The following is an 18,672-nucleotide window of genomic DNA, read 5'->3' as shown; positions in this document are numbered from 1 at the left end:
TATAATACACCACATTGAAAAGTCGGTGGTCCACAAGAGGGAGACAATGTTTCCAAAAAGAATTCATGCGGTCGGTCACAAAAATGCAGTAGGTAGGTATGGCAGAACTACTCCTTGGATACTTCAATTGAAACGCCACCAAGTACTGACAGCAGCAGGGGCCTAATTTGGTAGATGGCACAGTCTATTTGCAACACTGTTACAAAGGCAGGCCTAATACAGGCCTACATCTTAGCACACCTGTTGCAGCAACCAGTAAAGACAAATCGATTGATTGATTGATTGATTGATTGATTGCAATGCAATGTGTGACATACATAGGGGAAAGCAGCAAGGCCAGGCCAGACCAGGCAAGGCACACCAAATGTTGCAATTGGCCAGGAGAAATCAAGCAAAACGTTACATTTGGCATGAGAAATGTGCTTTTTTGACCCTGAAACGAATTCCCATAAAGGGTTAAAGGACAACTTGCTCGTGCTGGCTGATTTCAATTCATTCTGTTTTTAGAAACCGGATCAGAGAAAGTTTGCACTGGTCCCGGAGATACTGCAGTAACGGGTCAATGCGTGGAGTGGACAGAGCAAGCTCCAAGTCCAGCTCCCCGTTCCAAAAAGCCATTTAATATATGGTCCCCACATAGGGGACGTATCAGATATTAAACTGATAAGAACAGATACTACACTTTGATCTTAGCCATGAGGAGGCCGAGAAGCGATACTGAGCACGCTGTGCCACGTGAGCCGCACCAAGGCCTACAACCGACACCCATTGTGGAGACCTAGCAAAAGATTGCGGCAGGGAAGACATTTTCAGAAACTCTGGGTGTATTCTCAATGACAGTTCTGGTGTGGGTGTGTGGGGGGGTAGGTGGCTGTGTGGGGGGGTAGGTGGCTGTGTGGGGGGGTAGGTAGGTGGGTGGGTGTGTGTCTGTGTGTGTTCGTTGAAGCGGTGCAGAACGCGTTTTGAATCTGCATAACTACGCCTACCTACTTTGACCACACCCTCCAGCCCCATTGTGACAGCACATGAATGTTTCGGGCTAAGATTCTATCTACTGCAGGCAGCGCACCTGGTTGGTGAAAAAGCATTAGAATACTCCTCACACAGGTGTAGATGAACAAGACAAGCAAGCATATTGAAGAAGATCAGCACAGGCACCATTGTAACTTATTTCTTTTTTTTTTTAAAAAAAAATGCATATAATACACCACATTGAAAAGTCGGTGGTCCACAAGAGGGAGACAATGTTTCCAAAAAGAATTCATGCGGTCGGTCACAAAAATGCAGTAGGTAGGTATGGCAGAACTACTCCTTGGATACTTCAATTGAAACGCCACCAAGTACTGACAGCAGCAGGGGCCTAATTTGGTAGATGGCACAGTCTATTTGCAACACTGTTACAAAGGCAGGCCTAATACAGGCCTACATCTTAGCACACCTGTTGCAGCAACCAGTAAAGACAAATCGATTGATTGATTGATTGATTGATTGATTGCAATGCAATGTGTGACATACATAGGGGAAAGCAGCAAGGCCAGGCCAGACCAGGCAAGGCACACCAAATGTTGCAATTGGCCAGGAGAAATCAAGCAAAACGTTACATTTGGCATGAGAAATGTGCTTTTTTGACCCTGAAACGAATTCCCATAAAGGGTTAAAGGACAACTTGCTCGTGCTGGCTGATTTCAATTCATTCTGTTTTTAGAAACCGGATCAGAGAAAGTTTGCACTGGTCCCGGAGATACTGCAGTAACGGGTCAATGCGTGGAGTGGACAGAGCAAGCTCCAAGTCCAGCTCCCCGTTCCAAAAAGCCATTTAATATATGGTCCCCACATAGGGGACGTATCAGATATTAAACTGATAAGAACAGATACTACACTTTGATCTTAGCCATGAGGAGGCCGAGAAGCGATACTGAGCACGCTGTGCCACGTGAGCCGCACCAAGGCCTACAACCGACACCCATTGTGGAGACCTAGCAAAAGATTGCGGCAGGGAAGACATTTTCAGAAACTCTGGGTGTATTCTCAATGACAGTTCTGGTGTGGGTGTGTGGGGGGGTAGGTGGCTGTGTGGGGGGGTAGGTGGCTGTGTGGGGGGGTAGGTAGGTGGGTGGGTGTGTGTCTGTGTGTGTTCGTTGAAGCGGTGCAGAACGCGTTTTGAATCTGCATAACTACGCCTACCTACTTTGACCACACCCTCCAGCCCCATTGTGACAGCACATGAATGTTTCGGGCTAAGATTCTATCTACTGCAGGCAGCGCACCTGGTTGGTGAAAAAGCATTAGAATACTCCTCACACAGGTGTAGATGAACAAGACAAGCAAGCATATTGAAGAAGATCAGCACAGGCACCATTGTAACTTATTTCTTTTTTTTTTTTAAAAAAAATGCATATAATACACCACATTGAAAAGTCGGTGGTCCACAAGAGGGAGACAATGTTTCCAAAAAGAATTCATGCGGTCGGTCACAAAAATGCAGTAGGTAGGTATGGCAGAACTACTCCTTGGATACTTCAATTGAAACGCCACCAAGTACTGACAGCAGCAGGGGCCTAATTTGGTAGATGGCACAGTCTATTTGCAACACTGTTACAAAGGCAGGCCTAATACAGGCCTACATCTTAGCACACCTGTTGCAGCAACCAGTAAAGACAAATCGATTGATTGATTGATTGATTGATTGATTGCAATGCAATGTGTGACATACATAGGGGAAAGCAGCAAGGCCAGGCCAGACCAGGCAAGGCACACCAAATGTTGCAATTGGCCAGGAGAAATCAAGCAAAACGTTACATTTGGCATGAGAAATGTGCTTTTTTGACCCTGAAACGAATTCCCATAAAGGGTTAAAGGACAACTTGCTCGTGCTGGCTGATTTCAATTCATTCTGTTTTTAGAAACCGGATCAGAGAAAGTTTGCACTGGTCCCGGAGATACTGCAGTAACGGGTCAATGCGTGGAGTGGACAGAGCAAGCTCCAAGTCCAGCTCCCCGTTCCAAAAAGCCATTTAATATATGGTCCCCACATAGGGGACGTATCAGATATTAAACTGATAAGAACAGATACTACACTTTGATCTTAGCCATGAGGAGGCCGAGAAGCGATACTGAGCACGCTGTGCCACGTGAGCCGCACCAAGGCCTACAACCGACACCCATTGTGGAGACCTAGCAAAAGATTGCGGCAGGGAAGACATTTTCAGAAACTCTGGGTGTATTCTCAATGACAGTTCTGGTGTGGGTGTGTGGGGGGGTAGGTGGCTGTGTGGGGGGGTAGGTGGCTGTGTGGGGGGGTAGGTAGGTGGGTGGGTGTGTGTCTGTGTGTGTTCGTTGAAGCGGTGCAGAACGCGTTTTGAATCTGCATAACTACGCCTACCTACTTTGACCACACCCTCCAGCCCCATTGTGACAGCACATGAATGTTTCGGGCTAAGATTCTATCTACTGCAGGCAGCGCACCTGGTTGGTGAAAAAGCATTAGAATACTCCTCACACAGGTGTAGATGAACAAGACAAGCAAGCATATTGAAGAAGATCAGCACAGGCACCATTGTAACTTATTTCTTTTTTTTTTTAAAAAAAAATGCATATAATACACCACATTGAAAAGTCGGTGGTCCACAAGAGGGAGACAATGTTTCCAAAAAGAATTCATGCGGTCGGTCACAAAAATGCAGTAGGTAGGTATGGCAGAACTACTCCTTGGATACTTCAATTGAAACGCCACCAAGTACTGACAGCAGCAGGGGCCTAATTTGGTAGATGGCACAGTCTATTTGCAACACTGTTACAAAGGCAGGCCTAATACAGGCCTACATCTTAGCACACCTGTTGCAGCAACCAGTAAAGACAAATCGATTGATTGATTGATTGATTGATTGATTGCAATGCAATGTGTGACATACATAGGGGAAAGCAGCAAGGCCAGGCCAGACCAGGCAAGGCACACCAAATGTTGCAATTGGCCAGGAGAAATCAAGCAAAACGTTACATTTGGCATGAGAAATGTGCTTTTTTGACCCTGAAACGAATTCCCATAAAGGGTTAAAGGACAACTTGCTCGTGCTGGCTGATTTCAATTCATTCTGTTTTTAGAAACCGGATCAGAGAAAGTTTGCACTGGTCCCGGAGATACTGCAGTAACGGGTCAATGCGTGGAGTGGACAGAGCAAGCTCCAAGTCCAGCTCCCCGTTCCAAAAAGCCATTTAATATATGGTCCCCACATAGGGGACGTATCAGATATTAAACTGATAAGAACAGATACTACACTTTGATCTTAGCCATGAGGAGGCCGAGAAGCGATACTGAGCACGCTGTGCCACGTGAGCCGCACCAAGGCCTACAACCGACACCCATTGTGGAGACCTAGCAAAAGATTGCGGCAGGGAAGACATTTTCAGAAACTCTGGGTGTATTCTCAATGACAGTTCTGGTGTGGGTGTGTGGGGGGGTAGGTGGCTGTGTGGGGGGGTAGGTGGCTGTGTGGGGGGGTAGGTAGGTGGGTGGGTGTGTGTCTGTGTGTGTTCGTTGAAGCGGTGCAGAACGCGTTTTGAATCTGCATAACTACGCCTACCTACTTTGACCACACCCTCCAGCCCCATTGTGACAGCACATGAATGTTTCGGGCTAAGATTCTATCTACTGCAGGCAGCGCACCTGGTTGGTGAAAAAGCATTAGAATACTCCTCACACAGGTGTAGATGAACAAGACAAGCAAGCATATTGAAGAAGATCAGCACAGGCACCATTGTAACTTATTTCTTTTTTTTTTAAAAAAAAAATGCATATAATACACCACATTGAAAAGTCGGTGGTCCACAAGAGGGAGACAATGTTTCCAAAAAGAATTCATGCGGTCGGTCACAAAAATGCAGTAGGTAGGTATGGCAGAACTACTCCTTGGATACTTCAATTGAAACGCCACCAAGTACTGACAGCAGCAGGGGCCTAATTTGGTAGATGGCACAGTCTATTTGCAACACTGTTACAAAGGCAGGCCTAATACAGGCCTACATCTTAGCACACCTGTTGCAGCAACCAGTAAAGACAAATCGATTGATTGATTGATTGATTGATTGATTGCAATGCAATGTGTGACATACATAGGGGAAAGCAGCAAGGCCAGGCCAGACCAGGCAAGGCACACCAAATGTTGCAATTGGCCAGGAGAAATCAAGCAAAACGTTACATTTGGCATGAGAAATGTGCTTTTTTGACCCTGAAACGAATTCCCATAAAGGGTTAAAGGACAACTTGCTCGTGCTGGCTGATTTCAATTCATTCTGTTTTTAGAAACCGGATCAGAGAAAGTTTGCACTGGTCCCGGAGATACTGCAGTAACGGGTCAATGCGTGGAGTGGACAGAGCAAGCTCCAAGTCCAGCTCCCCGTTCCAAAAAGCCATTTAATATATGGTCCCCACATAGGGGACGTATCAGATATTAAACTGATAAGAACAGATACTACACTTTGATCTTAGCCATGAGGAGGCCGAGAAGCGATACTGAGCACGCTGTGCCACGTGAGCCGCACCAAGGCCTACAACCGACACCCATTGTGGAGACCTAGCAAAAGATTGCGGCAGGGAAGACATTTTCAGAAACTCTGGGTGTATTCTCAATGACAGTTCTGGTGTGGGTGTGTGGGGGGGTAGGTGGCTGTGTGGGGGGGTAGGTGGCTGTGTGGGGGGGTAGGTAGGTGGGTGGGTGTGTGTCTGTGTGTGTTCGTTGAAGCGGTGCAGAACGCGTTTTGAATCTGCATAACTACGCCTACCTACTTTGACCACACCCTCCAGCCCCATTGTGACAGCACATGAATGTTTCGGGCTAAGATTCTATCTACTGCAGGCAGCGCACCTGGTTGGTGAAAAAGCATTAGAATACTCCTCACACAGGTGTAGATGAACAAGACAAGCAAGCATATTGAAGAAGATCAGCACAGGCACCATTGTAACTTATTTCTTTTTTTTTTTTAAAAAAAATGCATATAATACACCACATTGAAAAGTCGGTGGTCCACAAGAGGGAGACAATGTTTCCAAAAAGAATTCATGCGGTCGGTCACAAAAATGCAGTAGGTAGGTATGGCAGAACTACTCCTTGGATACTTCAATTGAAACGCCACCAAGTACTGACAGCAGCAGGGGCCTAATTTGGTAGATGGCACAGTCTATTTGCAACACTGTTACAAAGGCAGGCCTAATACAGGCCTACATCTTAGCACACCTGTTGCAGCAACCAGTAAAGACAAATCGATTGATTGATTGATTGATTGATTGATTGCAATGCAATGTGTGACATACATAGGGGAAAGCAGCAAGGCCAGGCCAGACCAGGCAAGGCACACCAAATGTTGCAATTGGCCAGGAGAAATCAAGCAAAACGTTACATTTGGCATGAGAAATGTGCTTTTTTGACCCTGAAACGAATTCCCATAAAGGGTTAAAGGACAACTTGCTCGTGCTGGCTGATTTCAATTCATTCTGTTTTTAGAAACCGGATCAGAGAAAGTTTGCACTGGTCCCGGAGATACTGCAGTAACGGGTCAATGCGTGGAGTGGACAGAGCAAGCTCCAAGTCCAGCTCCCCGTTCCAAAAAGCCATTTAATATATGGTCCCCACATAGGGGACGTATCAGATATTAAACTGATAAGAACAGATACTACACTTTGATCTTAGCCATGAGGAGGCCGAGAAGCGATACTGAGCACGCTGTGCCACGTGAGCCGCACCAAGGCCTACAACCGACACCCATTGTGGAGACCTAGCAAAAGATTGCGGCAGGGAAGACATTTTCAGAAACTCTGGGTGTATTCTCAATGACAGTTCTGGTGTGGGTGTGTGGGGGGGTAGGTGGCTGTGTGGGGGGGTAGGTGGCTGTGTGGGGGGGTAGGTAGGTGGGTGGGTGTGTGTCTGTGTGTGTTCGTTGAAGCGGTGCAGAACGCGTTTTGAATCTGCATAACTACGCCTACCTACTTTGACCACACCCTCCAGCCCCATTGTGACAGCACATGAATGTTTCGGGCTAAGATTCTATCTACTGCAGGCAGCGCACCTGGTTGGTGAAAAAGCATTAGAATACTCCTCACACAGGTGTAGATGAACAAGACAAGCAAGCATATTGAAGAAGATCAGCACAGGCACCATTGTAACTTATTTCTTTTTTTTTTAAAAAAAAAATGCATATAATACACCACATTGAAAAGTCGGTGGTCCACAAGAGGGAGACAATGTTTCCAAAAAGAATTCATGCGGTCGGTCACAAAAATGCAGTAGGTAGGTATGGCAGAACTACTCCTTGGATACTTCAATTGAAACGCCACCAAGTACTGACAGCAGCAGGGGCCTAATTTGGTAGATGGCACAGTCTATTTGCAACACTGTTACAAAGGCAGGCCTAATACAGGCCTACATCTTAGCACACCTGTTGCAGCAACCAGTAAAGACAAATCGATTGATTGATTGATTGATTGATTGATTGCAATGCAATGTGTGACATACATAGGGGAAAGCAGCAAGGCCAGGCCAGACCAGGCAAGGCACACCAAATGTTGCAATTGGCCAGGAGAAATCAAGCAAAACGTTACATTTGGCATGAGAAATGTGCTTTTTTGACCCTGAAACGAATTCCCATAAAGGGTTAAAGGACAACTTGCTCGTGCTGGCTGATTTCAATTCATTCTGTTTTTAGAAACCGGATCAGAGAAAGTTTGCACTGGTCCCGGAGATACTGCAGTAACGGGTCAATGCGTGGAGTGGACAGAGCAAGCTCCAAGTCCAGCTCCCCGTTCCAAAAAGCCATTTAATATATGGTCCCCACATAGGGGACGTATCAGATATTAAACTGATAAGAACAGATACTACACTTTGATCTTAGCCATGAGGAGGCCGAGAAGCGATACTGAGCACGCTGTGCCACGTGAGCCGCACCAAGGCCTACAACCGACACCCATTGTGGAGACCTAGCAAAAGATTGCGGCAGGGAAGACATTTTCAGAAACTCTGGGTGTATTCTCAATGACAGTTCTGGTGTGGGTGTGTGGGGGGGTAGGTGGCTGTGTGGGGGGGTAGGTGGCTGTGTGGGGGGGTAGGTAGGTGGGTGGGTGTGTGTCTGTGTGTGTTCGTTGAAGCGGTGCAGAACGCGTTTTGAATCTGCATAACTACGCCTACCTACTTTGACCACACCCTCCAGCCCCATTGTGACAGCACATGAATGTTTCGGGCTAAGATTCTATCTACTGCAGGCAGCGCACCTGGTTGGTGAAAAAGCATTAGAATACTCCTCACACAGGTGTAGATGAACAAGACAAGCAAGCATATTGAAGAAGATCAGCACAGGCACCATTGTAACTTATTTCTTTTTTTTTTTAAAAAAAAATGCATATAATACACCACATTGAAAAGTCGGTGGTCCACAAGAGGGAGACAATGTTTCCAAAAAGAATTCATGCGGTCGGTCACAAAAATGCAGTAGGTAGGTATGGCAGAACTACTCCTTGGATACTTCAATTGAAACGCCACCAAGTACTGACAGCAGCAGGGGCCTAATTTGGTAGATGGCACAGTCTATTTGCAACACTGTTACAAAGGCAGGCCTAATACAGGCCTACATCTTAGCACACCTGTTGCAGCAACCAGTAAAGACAAATCGATTGATTGATTGATTGATTGATTGATTGCAATGCAATGTGTGACATACATAGGGGAAAGCAGCAAGGCCAGGCCAGACCAGGCAAGGCACACCAAATGTTGCAATTGGCCAGGAGAAATCAAGCAAAACGTTACATTTGGCATGAGAAATGTGCTTTTTTGACCCTGAAACGAATTCCCATAAAGGGTTAAAGGACAACTTGCTCGTGCTGGCTGATTTCAATTCATTCTGTTTTTAGAAACCGGATCAGAGAAAGTTTGCACTGGTCCCGGAGATACTGCAGTAACGGGTCAATGCGTGGAGTGGACAGAGCAAGCTCCAAGTCCAGCTCCCCGTTCCAAAAAGCCATTTAATATATGGTCCCCACATAGGGGACGTATCAGATATTAAACTGATAAGAACAGATACTACACTTTGATCTTAGCCATGAGGAGGCCGAGAAGCGATACTGAGCACGCTGTGCCACGTGAGCCGCACCAAGGCCTACAACCGACACCCATTGTGGAGACCTAGCAAAAGATTGCGGCAGGGAAGACATTTTCAGAAACTCTGGGTGTATTCTCAATGACAGTTCTGGTGTGGGTGTGTGGGGGGGTAGGTGGCTGTGTGGGGGGGTAGGTGGCTGTGTGGGGGGGTAGGTAGGTGGGTGGGTGTGTGTCTGTGTGTGTTCGTTGAAGCGGTGCAGAACGCGTTTTGAATCTGCATAACTACGCCTACCTACTTTGACCACACCCTCCAGCCCCATTGTGACAGCACATGAATGTTTCGGGCTAAGATTCTATCTACTGCAGGCAGCGCACCTGGTTGGTGAAAAAGCATTAGAATACTCCTCACACAGGTGTAGATGAACAAGACAAGCAAGCATATTGAAGAAGATCAGCACAGGCACCATTGTAACTTATTTCTTTTTTTTTTAAAAAAAAAATGCATATAATACACCACATTGAAAAGTCGGTGGTCCACAAGAGGGAGACAATGTTTCCAAAAAGAATTCATGCGGTCGGTCACAAAAATGCAGTAGGTAGGTATGGCAGAACTACTCCTTGGATACTTCAATTGAAACGCCACCAAGTACTGACAGCAGCAGGGGCCTAATTTGGTAGATGGCACAGTCTATTTGCAACACTGTTACAAAGGCAGGCCTAATACAGGCCTACATCTTAGCACACCTGTTGCAGCAACCAGTAAAGACAAATCGATTGATTGATTGATTGATTGATTGATTGCAATGCAATGTGTGACATACATAGGGGAAAGCAGCAAGGCCAGGCCAGACCAGGCAAGGCACACCAAATGTTGCAATTGGCCAGGAGAAATCAAGCAAAACGTTACATTTGGCATGAGAAATGTGCTTTTTTGACCCTGAAACGAATTCCCATAAAGGGTTAAAGGACAACTTGCTCGTGCTGGCTGATTTCAATTCATTCTGTTTTTAGAAACCGGATCAGAGAAAGTTTGCACTGGTCCCGGAGATACTGCAGTAACGGGTCAATGCGTGGAGTGGACAGAGCAAGCTCCAAGTCCAGCTCCCCGTTCCAAAAAGCCATTTAATATATGGTCCCCACATAGGGGACGTATCAGATATTAAACTGATAAGAACAGATACTACACTTTGATCTTAGCCATGAGGAGGCCGAGAAGCGATACTGAGCACGCTGTGCCACGTGAGCCGCACCAAGGCCTACAACCGACACCCATTGTGGAGACCTAGCAAAAGATTGCGGCAGGGAAGACATTTTCAGAAACTCTGGGTGTATTCTCAATGACAGTTCTGGTGTGGGTGTGTGGGGGGGTAGGTGGCTGTGTGGGGGGGTAGGTGGCTGTGTGGGGGGGTAGGTAGGTGGGTGGGTGTGTGTCTGTGTGTGTTCGTTGAAGCGGTGCAGAACGCGTTTTGAATCTGCATAACTACGCCTACCTACTTTGACCACACCCTCCAGCCCCATTGTGACAGCACATGAATGTTTCGGGCTAAGATTCTATCTACTGCAGGCAGCGCACCTGGTTGGTGAAAAAGCATTAGAATACTCCTCACACAGGTGTAGATGAACAAGACAAGCAAGCATATTGAAGAAGATCAGCACAGGCACCATTGTAACTTATTTCTTTTTTTTTTTAAAAAAAAATGCATATAATACACCACATTGAAAAGTCGGTGGTCCACAAGAGGGAGACAATGTTTCCAAAAAGAATTCATGCGGTCGGTCACAAAAATGCAGTAGGTAGGTATGGCAGAACTACTCCTTGGATACTTCAATTGAAACGCCACCAAGTACTGACAGCAGCAGGGGCCTAATTTGGTAGATGGCACAGTCTATTTGCAACACTGTTACAAAGGCAGGCCTAATACAGGCCTACATCTTAGCACACCTGTTGCAGCAACCAGTAAAGACAAATCGATTGATTGATTGATTGATTGATTGATTGCAATGCAATGTGTGACATACATAGGGGAAAGCAGCAAGGCCAGGCCAGACCAGGCAAGGCACACCAAATGTTGCAATTGGCCAGGAGAAATCAAGCAAAACGTTACATTTGGCATGAGAAATGTGCTTTTTTGACCCTGAAACGAATTCCCATAAAGGGTTAAAGGACAACTTGCTCGTGCTGGCTGATTTCAATTCATTCTGTTTTTAGAAACCGGATCAGAGAAAGTTTGCACTGGTCCCGGAGATACTGCAGTAACGGGTCAATGCGTGGAGTGGACAGAGCAAGCTCCAAGTCCAGCTCCCCGTTCCAAAAAGCCATTTAATATATGGTCCCCACATAGGGGACGTATCAGATATTAAACTGATAAGAACAGATACTACACTTTGATCTTAGCCATGAGGAGGCCGAGAAGCGATACTGAGCACGCTGTGCCACGTGAGCCGCACCAAGGCCTACAACCGACACCCATTGTGGAGACCTAGCAAAAGATTGCGGCAGGGAAGACATTTTCAGAAACTCTGGGTGTATTCTCAATGACAGTTCTGGTGTGGGTGTGTGGGGGGGTAGGTGGCTGTGTGGGGGGGTAGGTGGCTGTGTGGGGGGGTAGGTAGGTGGGTGGGTGTGTGTCTGTGTGTGTTCGTTGAAGCGGTGCAGAACGCGTTTTGAATCTGCATAACTACGCCTACCTACTTTGACCACACCCTCCAGCCCCATTGTGACAGCACATGAATGTTTCGGGCTAAGATTCTATCTACTGCAGGCAGCGCACCTGGTTGGTGAAAAAGCATTAGAATACTCCTCACACAGGTGTAGATGAACAAGACAAGCAAGCATATTGAAGAAGATCAGCACAGGCACCATTGTAACTTATTTCTTTTTTTTTTTAAAAAAAAATGCATATAATACACCACATTGAAAAGTCGGTGGTCCACAAGAGGGAGACAATGTTTCCAAAAAGAATTCATGCGGTCGGTCACAAAAATGCAGTAGGTAGGTATGGCAGAACTACTCCTTGGATACTTCAATTGAAACGCCACCAAGTACTGACAGCAGCAGGGGCCTAATTTGGTAGATGGCACAGTCTATTTGCAACACTGTTACAAAGGCAGGCCTAATACAGGCCTACATCTTAGCACACCTGTTGCAGCAACCAGTAAAGACAAATCGATTGATTGATTGATTGATTGATTGATTGCAATGCAATGTGTGACATACATAGGGGAAAGCAGCAAGGCCAGGCCAGACCAGGCAAGGCACACCAAATGTTGCAATTGGCCAGGAGAAATCAAGCAAAACGTTACATTTGGCATGAGAAATGTGCTTTTTTGACCCTGAAACGAATTCCCATAAAGGGTTAAAGGACAACTTGCTCGTGCTGGCTGATTTCAATTCATTCTGTTTTTAGAAACCGGATCAGAGAAAGTTTGCACTGGTCCCGGAGATACTGCAGTAACGGGTCAATGCGTGGAGTGGACAGAGCAAGCTCCAAGTCCAGCTCCCCGTTCCAAAAAGCCATTTAATATATGGTCCCCACATAGGGGACGTATCAGATATTAAACTGATAAGAACAGATACTACACTTTGATCTTAGCCATGAGGAGGCCGAGAAGCGATACTGAGCACGCTGTGCCACGTGAGCCGCACCAAGGCCTACAACCGACACCCATTGTGGAGACCTAGCAAAAGATTGCGGCAGGGAAGACATTTTCAGAAACTCTGGGTGTATTCTCAATGACAGTTCTGGTGTGGGTGTGTGGGGGGGTAGGTGGCTGTGTGGGGGGGTAGGTGGCTGTGTGGGGGGGTAGGTAGGTGGGTGGGTGTGTGTCTGTGTGTGTTCGTTGAAGCGGTGCAGAACGCGTTTTGAATCTGCATAACTACGCCTACCTACTTTGACCACACCCTCCAGCCCCATTGTGACAGCACATGAATGTTTCGGGCTAAGATTCTATCTACTGCAGGCAGCGCACCTGGTTGGTGAAAAAGCATTAGAATACTCCTCACACAGGTGTAGATGAACAAGACAAGCAAGCATATTGAAGAAGATCAGCACAGGCACCATTGTAACTTATTTCTTTTTTTTTTTAAAAAAAAATGCATATAATACACCACATTGAAAAGTCGGTGGTCCACAAGAGGGAGACAATGTTTCCAAAAAGAATTCATGCGGTCGGTCACAAAAATGCAGTAGGTAGGTATGGCAGAACTACTCCTTGGATACTTCAATTGAAACGCCACCAAGTACTGACAGCAGCAGGGGCCTAATTTGGTAGATGGCACAGTCTATTTGCAACACTGTTACAAAGGCAGGCCTAATACAGGCCTACATCTTAGCACACCTGTTGCAGCAACCAGTAAAGACAAATCGATTGATTGATTGATTGATTGATTGATTGCAATGCAATGTGTGACATACATAGGGGAAAGCAGCAAGGCCAGGCCAGACCAGGCAAGGCACACCAAATGTTGCAATTGGCCAGGAGAAATCAAGCAAAACGTTACATTTGGCATGAGAAATGTGCTTTTTTGACCCTGAAACGAATTCCCATAAAGGGTTAAAGGACAACTTGCTCGTGCTGGCTGATTTCAATTCATTCTGTTTTTAGAAACCGGATCAGAGAAAGTTTGCACTGGTCCCGGAGATACTGCAGTAACGGGTCAATGCGTGGAGTGGACAGAGCAAGCTCCAAGTCCAGCTCCCCGTTCCAAAAAGCCATTTAATATATGGTCCCCACATAGGGGACGTATCAGATATTAAACTGATAAGAACAGATACTACACTTTGATCTTAGCCATGAGGAGGCCGAGAAGCGATACTGAGCACGCTGTGCCACGTGAGCCGCACCAAGGCCTACAACCGACACCCATTGTGGAGACCTAGCAAAAGATTGCGGCAGGGAAGACATTTTCAGAAACTCTGGGTGTATTCTCAATGACAGTTCTGGTGTGGGTGTGTGGGGGGGTAGGTGGCTGTGTGGGGGGGTAGGTGGCTGTGTGGGGGGGTAGGTAGGTGGGTGGGTGTGTGTCTGTGTGTGTTCGTTGAAGCGGTGCAGAACGCGTTTTGAATCTGCATAACTACGCCTACCTACTTTGACCACACCCTCCAGCCCCATTGTGACAGCACATGAATGTTTCGGGCTAAGATTCTATCTACTGCAGGCAGCGCACCTGGTTGGTGAAAAAGCATTAGAATACTCCTCACACAGGTGTAGATGAACAAGACAAGCAAGCATATTGAAGAAGATCAGCACAGGCACCATTGTAACTTATTTCTTTTTTTTTTTAAAAAAAAATGCATATAATACACCACATTGAAAAGTCGGTGGTCCACAAGAGGGAGACAATGTTTCCAAAAAGAATTCATGCGGTCGGTCACAAAAATGCAGTAGGTAGGTATGGCAGAACTACTCCTTGGATACTTCAATTGAAACGCCACCAAGTACTGACAGCAGCAGGGGCCTAATTTGGTAGATGGCACAGTCTATTTGCAACACTGTTACAAAGGCAGGCCTAATACAGGCCTACATCTTAGCACACCTGTTGCAGCAACCAGTAAAGACAAATCGATTGATTGATTGATTGATTGATTGATTGATTGCAATGCAATGTGTGACATACATAGGGGAAAGCAGCAAGGCCAGGCCAGACCAGGCAAGGCACACCAAATGTTGCAATTGGCCAGGAGAAATCAAGCAAAACGTTACATTTGGCATGAGAAATGTGCTTTTTTGACCCTGAAACGAATTCCCATAAAGGGTTAAAGGACAACTTGCTCGTGCTGGCTGATTTCAATTCATTCTGTTTTTAGAAACCGGATCAGAGAAAGTTTGCACTGGTCCCGGAGATACTGCAGTAACGGGTCAATGCGTGGAGTGGACAGAGCAAGCTCCAAGTCCAGCTCCCCGTTCCAAAAAGCCATTTAATATATGGTCCCCACATAGGGGACGTATCAGATATTAAACTGATAAGAACAGATACTACACTTTGATCTTAGCCATGAGGAGGCCGAGAAGCGATACTGAGCACGCTGTGCCACGTGAGCCGCACCAAGGCCTACAACCGACACCCATTGTGGAGACCTAGCAAAAGATTGCGGCAGGGAAGACATTTTCAGAAACTCTGGGTGTATTCTCAATGACAGTTCTGGTGTGGGTGTGTGGGGGGGTAGGTGGCTGTGTGGGGGGGTAGGTGGCTGTGTGGGGGGGTAGGTAGGTGGGTGGGTGTGTGTCTGTGTGTGTTCGTTGAAGCGGTGCAGAACGCGTTTTGAATCTGCATAACTACGCCTACCTACTTTGACCACACCCTCCAGCCCCATTGTGACAGCACATGAATGTTTCGGGCTAAGATTCTATCTACTGCAGGCAGCGCACCTGGTTGGTGAAAAAGCATTAGAATACTCCTCACACAGGTGTAGATGAACAAGACAAGCAAGCATATTGAAGAAGATCAGCACAGGCACCATTGTAACTTATTTCTTTTTTTTTTTAAAAAAAAATGCATATAATACACCACATTGAAAAGTCGGTGGTCCACAAGAGGGAGACAATGTTTCCAAAAAGAATTCATGCGGTCGGTCACAAAAATGCAGTAGGTAGGTATGGCAGAACTACTCCTTGGATACTTCAATTGAAACGCCACCAAGTACTGACAGCAGCAGGGGCCTAATTTGGTAGATGGCACAGTCTATTTGCAACACTGTTACAAAGGCAGGCCTAATACAGGCCTACATCTTAGCACACCTGTTGCAGCAACCAGTAAAGACAAATCGATTGATTGATTGATTGATTGATTGATTGCAATGCAATGTGTGACATACATAGGGGAAAGCAGCAAGGCCAGGCCAGACCAGGCAAGGCACACCAAATGTTGCAATTGGCCAGGAGAAATCAAGCAAAACGTTACATTTGGCATGAGAAATGTGCTTTTTTGACCCTGAAACGAATTCCCATAAAGGGTTAAAGGACAACTTGCTCGTGCTGGCTGATTTCAATTCATTCTGTTTTTAGAAACCGGATCAGAGAAAGTTTGCACTGGTCCCGGAGATACTGCAGTAACGGGTCAATGCGTGGAGTGGACAGAGCAAGCTCCAAGTCCAGCTCCCCGTTCCAAAAAGCCATTTAATATATGGTCCCCACATAGGGGACGTATCAGATATTAAACTGATAAGAACAGATACTACACTTTGATCTTAGCCATGAGGAGGCCGAGAAGCGATACTGAGCACGCTGTGCCACGTGAGCCGCACCAAGGCCTACAACCGACACCCATTGTGGAGACCTAGCAAAAGATTGCGGCAGGGAAGACATTTTCAGAAACTCTGGGTGTATTCTCAATGACAGTTCTGGTGTGGGTGTGTGGGGGGGTAGGTGGCTGTGTGGGGGGGTAGGTGGCTGTGTGGGGGGGTAGGTAGGTGGGTGGGTGTGTGTCTGTGTGTGTTCGTTGAAGCGGTGCAGAACGCGTTTTGAATCTGCATAACTACGCCTACCTACTTTGACCACACCCTCCAGCCCCATTGTGACAGCACATGAATGTTTCGGGCTAAGATTCTATCTACTGCAGGCAGCGCACCTGGTTGGTGAAAAAGCATTAGAATACTCCTCACACAGGTGTAGATGAACAAGACAAGCAAGCATATTGAAGAAGATCAGCACAGGCACCATTGTAACTTATTTCTTTTTTTTTTTAAAAAAAAATGCATATAATACACCACATTGAAAAGTCGGTGGTCCACAAGAGGGAGACAATGTTTCCAAAAAGAATTCATGCGGTCGGTCACAAAAATGCAGTAGGTAGGTATGGCAGAACTACTCCTTGGATACTTCAATTGAAACGCCACCAAGTACTGACAGCAGCAGGGGCCTAATTTGGTAGATGGCACAGTCTATTTGCAACACTGTTACAAAGGCAGGCCTAATACAGGCCTACATCTTAGCACACCTGTTGCAGCAACCAGTAAAGACAAATCGATTGATTGATTGATTGATTGATTGATTGATTGCAATGCAATGTGTGACATACATAGGGGAAAGCAGCAAGGCCAGGCCAGACCAGGCAAGGCACACCAAATGTTGCAATTGGCCAGGAGAAATCAAGCAAAACGTTACATTTGGCATGAGAAATGTGCTTTTTTGACCCTGAAACGAATTCCCATAAAGGGTTAAAGGACAACTTGCTCGTGCTGGCTGATTTCAATTCATTCTGTTTTTAGAAACCGGATCAGAGAAAGTTTGCACTGGTCCCGGAGATACTGCAGTAACGGGTCAATGCGTGGAGTGGACAGAGCAAGCTCCAAGTCCAGCTCCCCGTTCCAAAAAGCCATTTAATATATGGTCCCCACATAGGGGACGTATCAGATATTAAACTGATAAGAACAGATCACTTTTCAAATAGGGTTTATTAAAATCAGACATACATCATAAATCCAAACAAATCAAAGACTTGAATAAAATATGACATAAAAACAAATACAAATCTGATTATAAAACAGGGTAAAAATATAAAAACAGTACAATACATATGCATATAAAACTGTGTTCTTTTATCTTGCTGAGACCCATTTGCAATTCTTCAGATTTTAAAACCATTGTTGTTAAAAGTAATCCAAGTAAAATAAAATTCACACTTGAATAAAACATGGCTTAAAACAATCTGATAAAAAATTAAGAACACAAATAAATACATCTAATAAGCATATACTTTACATATGTAAATACATGTTCCAGATTTGTAAACACCATAACCGTTTTGCTTCTTTAACTCCCATTTTTTTACAGTCACGCAGGTAGTATGTATACATCTCACACAGTGCCAGTCCAATACAGTCATTTACAGAAATAACATCACGTTTAAACAGAAGTATGTTTCGCACTTTCCATATTGATTCTTTGAAACAGTTAATCATTAGCCATGCCACCCGAGCTTGTTTCATGGTAGGGCAGTTAATAATACCGTATATTATTGTGTCACAGGTTAGGGACTGTACCCCACATATCCATTTTAGGAGGGTACCCACTGTTTGCCAGAGCTCCTGAGCATAGGAGCAGTCCCAGAATAAATGAAACACAGACTCCTCTGGCGCACACCTGTCTCTAGGGCATCTGGCACTGGCCCCCAAACCCCTATGATGCTGAAAAGCCCTTGTTGGGAGGCACTGATGAACTACCTGCCAAGCCAGATCCTTTTGGGAGTTACTAAGGGCTGGACAGGCAACATTATTCCATACTAGCCTGCATCTGGAGATGGAAAAATTGGACACGTCCTCCATCTCCTCGTGACCCTTACAGATAATGGTTAACTTCCGCTGGTCAAGAAGGAACTGACGGTCAACATGAACTAAATCGTACTCGGAAATGGTGTTTTCCAGGACCCTGTATTGTTCGGGAGGTGATAAAAGGAAAGGGCAGTTAGCATTCATGCTAAAATTTAGCTTCCTAAAAGTGAATCCTGTAGCGTATCTCAGGAAGCACGAGAAAGCCCCAACATTGTTCAAGTTTTTATAACAAAAAACAAAGAACTTGATAAAAATAAATAGTTTCAGGTTGGGAAAAGCCTTGCCACCGTTCTTCTTACTTTTACAAACCACCACCCTCCTTA

The 18,672-nt window shown here is 45.8% G+C and overlaps 1 protein-coding gene, 14 non-coding genes and 1 pseudogene across 14 annotated transcripts; all 16 read right to left on the bottom strand.

Moving 5' to 3' along the window:
* Positions 1 to 18,672, bottom strand: part of LOC143768002 (uncharacterized) — a 579,067-nt gene that overhangs the window by 84,980 nt on the left and 475,415 nt on the right.
* LOC143771066 (U2 spliceosomal RNA) lies at positions 522 to 716 on the bottom strand. Its single transcript, XR_013214962.1, has one exon. It is a non-coding gene; the product is annotated as a U2 spliceosomal RNA (small nuclear RNA).
* LOC143771065 (U2 spliceosomal RNA) lies at positions 1,720 to 1,914 on the bottom strand. Its single transcript, XR_013214961.1, has one exon. It is a non-coding gene; the product is annotated as a U2 spliceosomal RNA (small nuclear RNA).
* On the bottom strand, positions 2,918 to 3,112 carry LOC143771064 (U2 spliceosomal RNA). Its single transcript, XR_013214960.1, has one exon. It is a non-coding gene; the product is annotated as a U2 spliceosomal RNA (small nuclear RNA).
* Positions 4,116 to 4,310, bottom strand: LOC143771063 (U2 spliceosomal RNA). The gene has a single exon (XR_013214959.1). It is a non-coding gene; the product is annotated as a U2 spliceosomal RNA (small nuclear RNA).
* On the bottom strand, positions 5,314 to 5,508 carry LOC143771062 (U2 spliceosomal RNA). Its single transcript, XR_013214958.1, has one exon. It is a non-coding gene; the product is annotated as a U2 spliceosomal RNA (small nuclear RNA).
* On the bottom strand, positions 6,512 to 6,706 carry LOC143771061 (U2 spliceosomal RNA). Its single transcript, XR_013214957.1, has one exon. It is a non-coding gene; the product is annotated as a U2 spliceosomal RNA (small nuclear RNA).
* LOC143771060 (U2 spliceosomal RNA) lies at positions 7,710 to 7,904 on the bottom strand. Its single transcript, XR_013214956.1, has one exon. It is a non-coding gene; the product is annotated as a U2 spliceosomal RNA (small nuclear RNA).
* LOC143771059 (U2 spliceosomal RNA) lies at positions 8,908 to 9,102 on the bottom strand. The gene has a single exon (XR_013214955.1). It is a non-coding gene; the product is annotated as a U2 spliceosomal RNA (small nuclear RNA).
* On the bottom strand, positions 10,106 to 10,300 carry LOC143771058 (U2 spliceosomal RNA). The gene has a single exon (XR_013214954.1). It is a non-coding gene; the product is annotated as a U2 spliceosomal RNA (small nuclear RNA).
* LOC143771057 (U2 spliceosomal RNA) lies at positions 11,304 to 11,498 on the bottom strand. The gene has a single exon (XR_013214953.1). It is a non-coding gene; the product is annotated as a U2 spliceosomal RNA (small nuclear RNA).
* Positions 12,502 to 12,696, bottom strand: LOC143771056 (U2 spliceosomal RNA). The gene has a single exon (XR_013214952.1). It is a non-coding gene; the product is annotated as a U2 spliceosomal RNA (small nuclear RNA).
* LOC143771055 (U2 spliceosomal RNA) lies at positions 13,700 to 13,894 on the bottom strand. The gene has a single exon (XR_013214951.1). It is a non-coding gene; the product is annotated as a U2 spliceosomal RNA (small nuclear RNA).
* LOC143771054 (U2 spliceosomal RNA) lies at positions 14,902 to 15,096 on the bottom strand. The gene has a single exon (XR_013214950.1). It is a non-coding gene; the product is annotated as a U2 spliceosomal RNA (small nuclear RNA).
* On the bottom strand, positions 16,100 to 16,294 carry LOC143771053 (U2 spliceosomal RNA). The gene has a single exon (XR_013214949.1). It is a non-coding gene; the product is annotated as a U2 spliceosomal RNA (small nuclear RNA).
* Positions 17,302 to 17,473, bottom strand: LOC143770704 (U2 spliceosomal RNA; annotated as a pseudogene).

Source organism: Ranitomeya variabilis, chromosome 4, assembly GCF_051348905.1.
Source record: "Ranitomeya variabilis isolate aRanVar5 chromosome 4, aRanVar5.hap1, whole genome shotgun sequence".
NCBI classification, from domain to species: Eukaryota; Metazoa; Chordata; class Amphibia; order Anura; family Dendrobatidae; genus Ranitomeya; species Ranitomeya variabilis.
The sequence above is the reverse complement of the archived record's forward strand: the minus strand, read 5'-3'. Positions and strand labels throughout refer to the sequence as shown.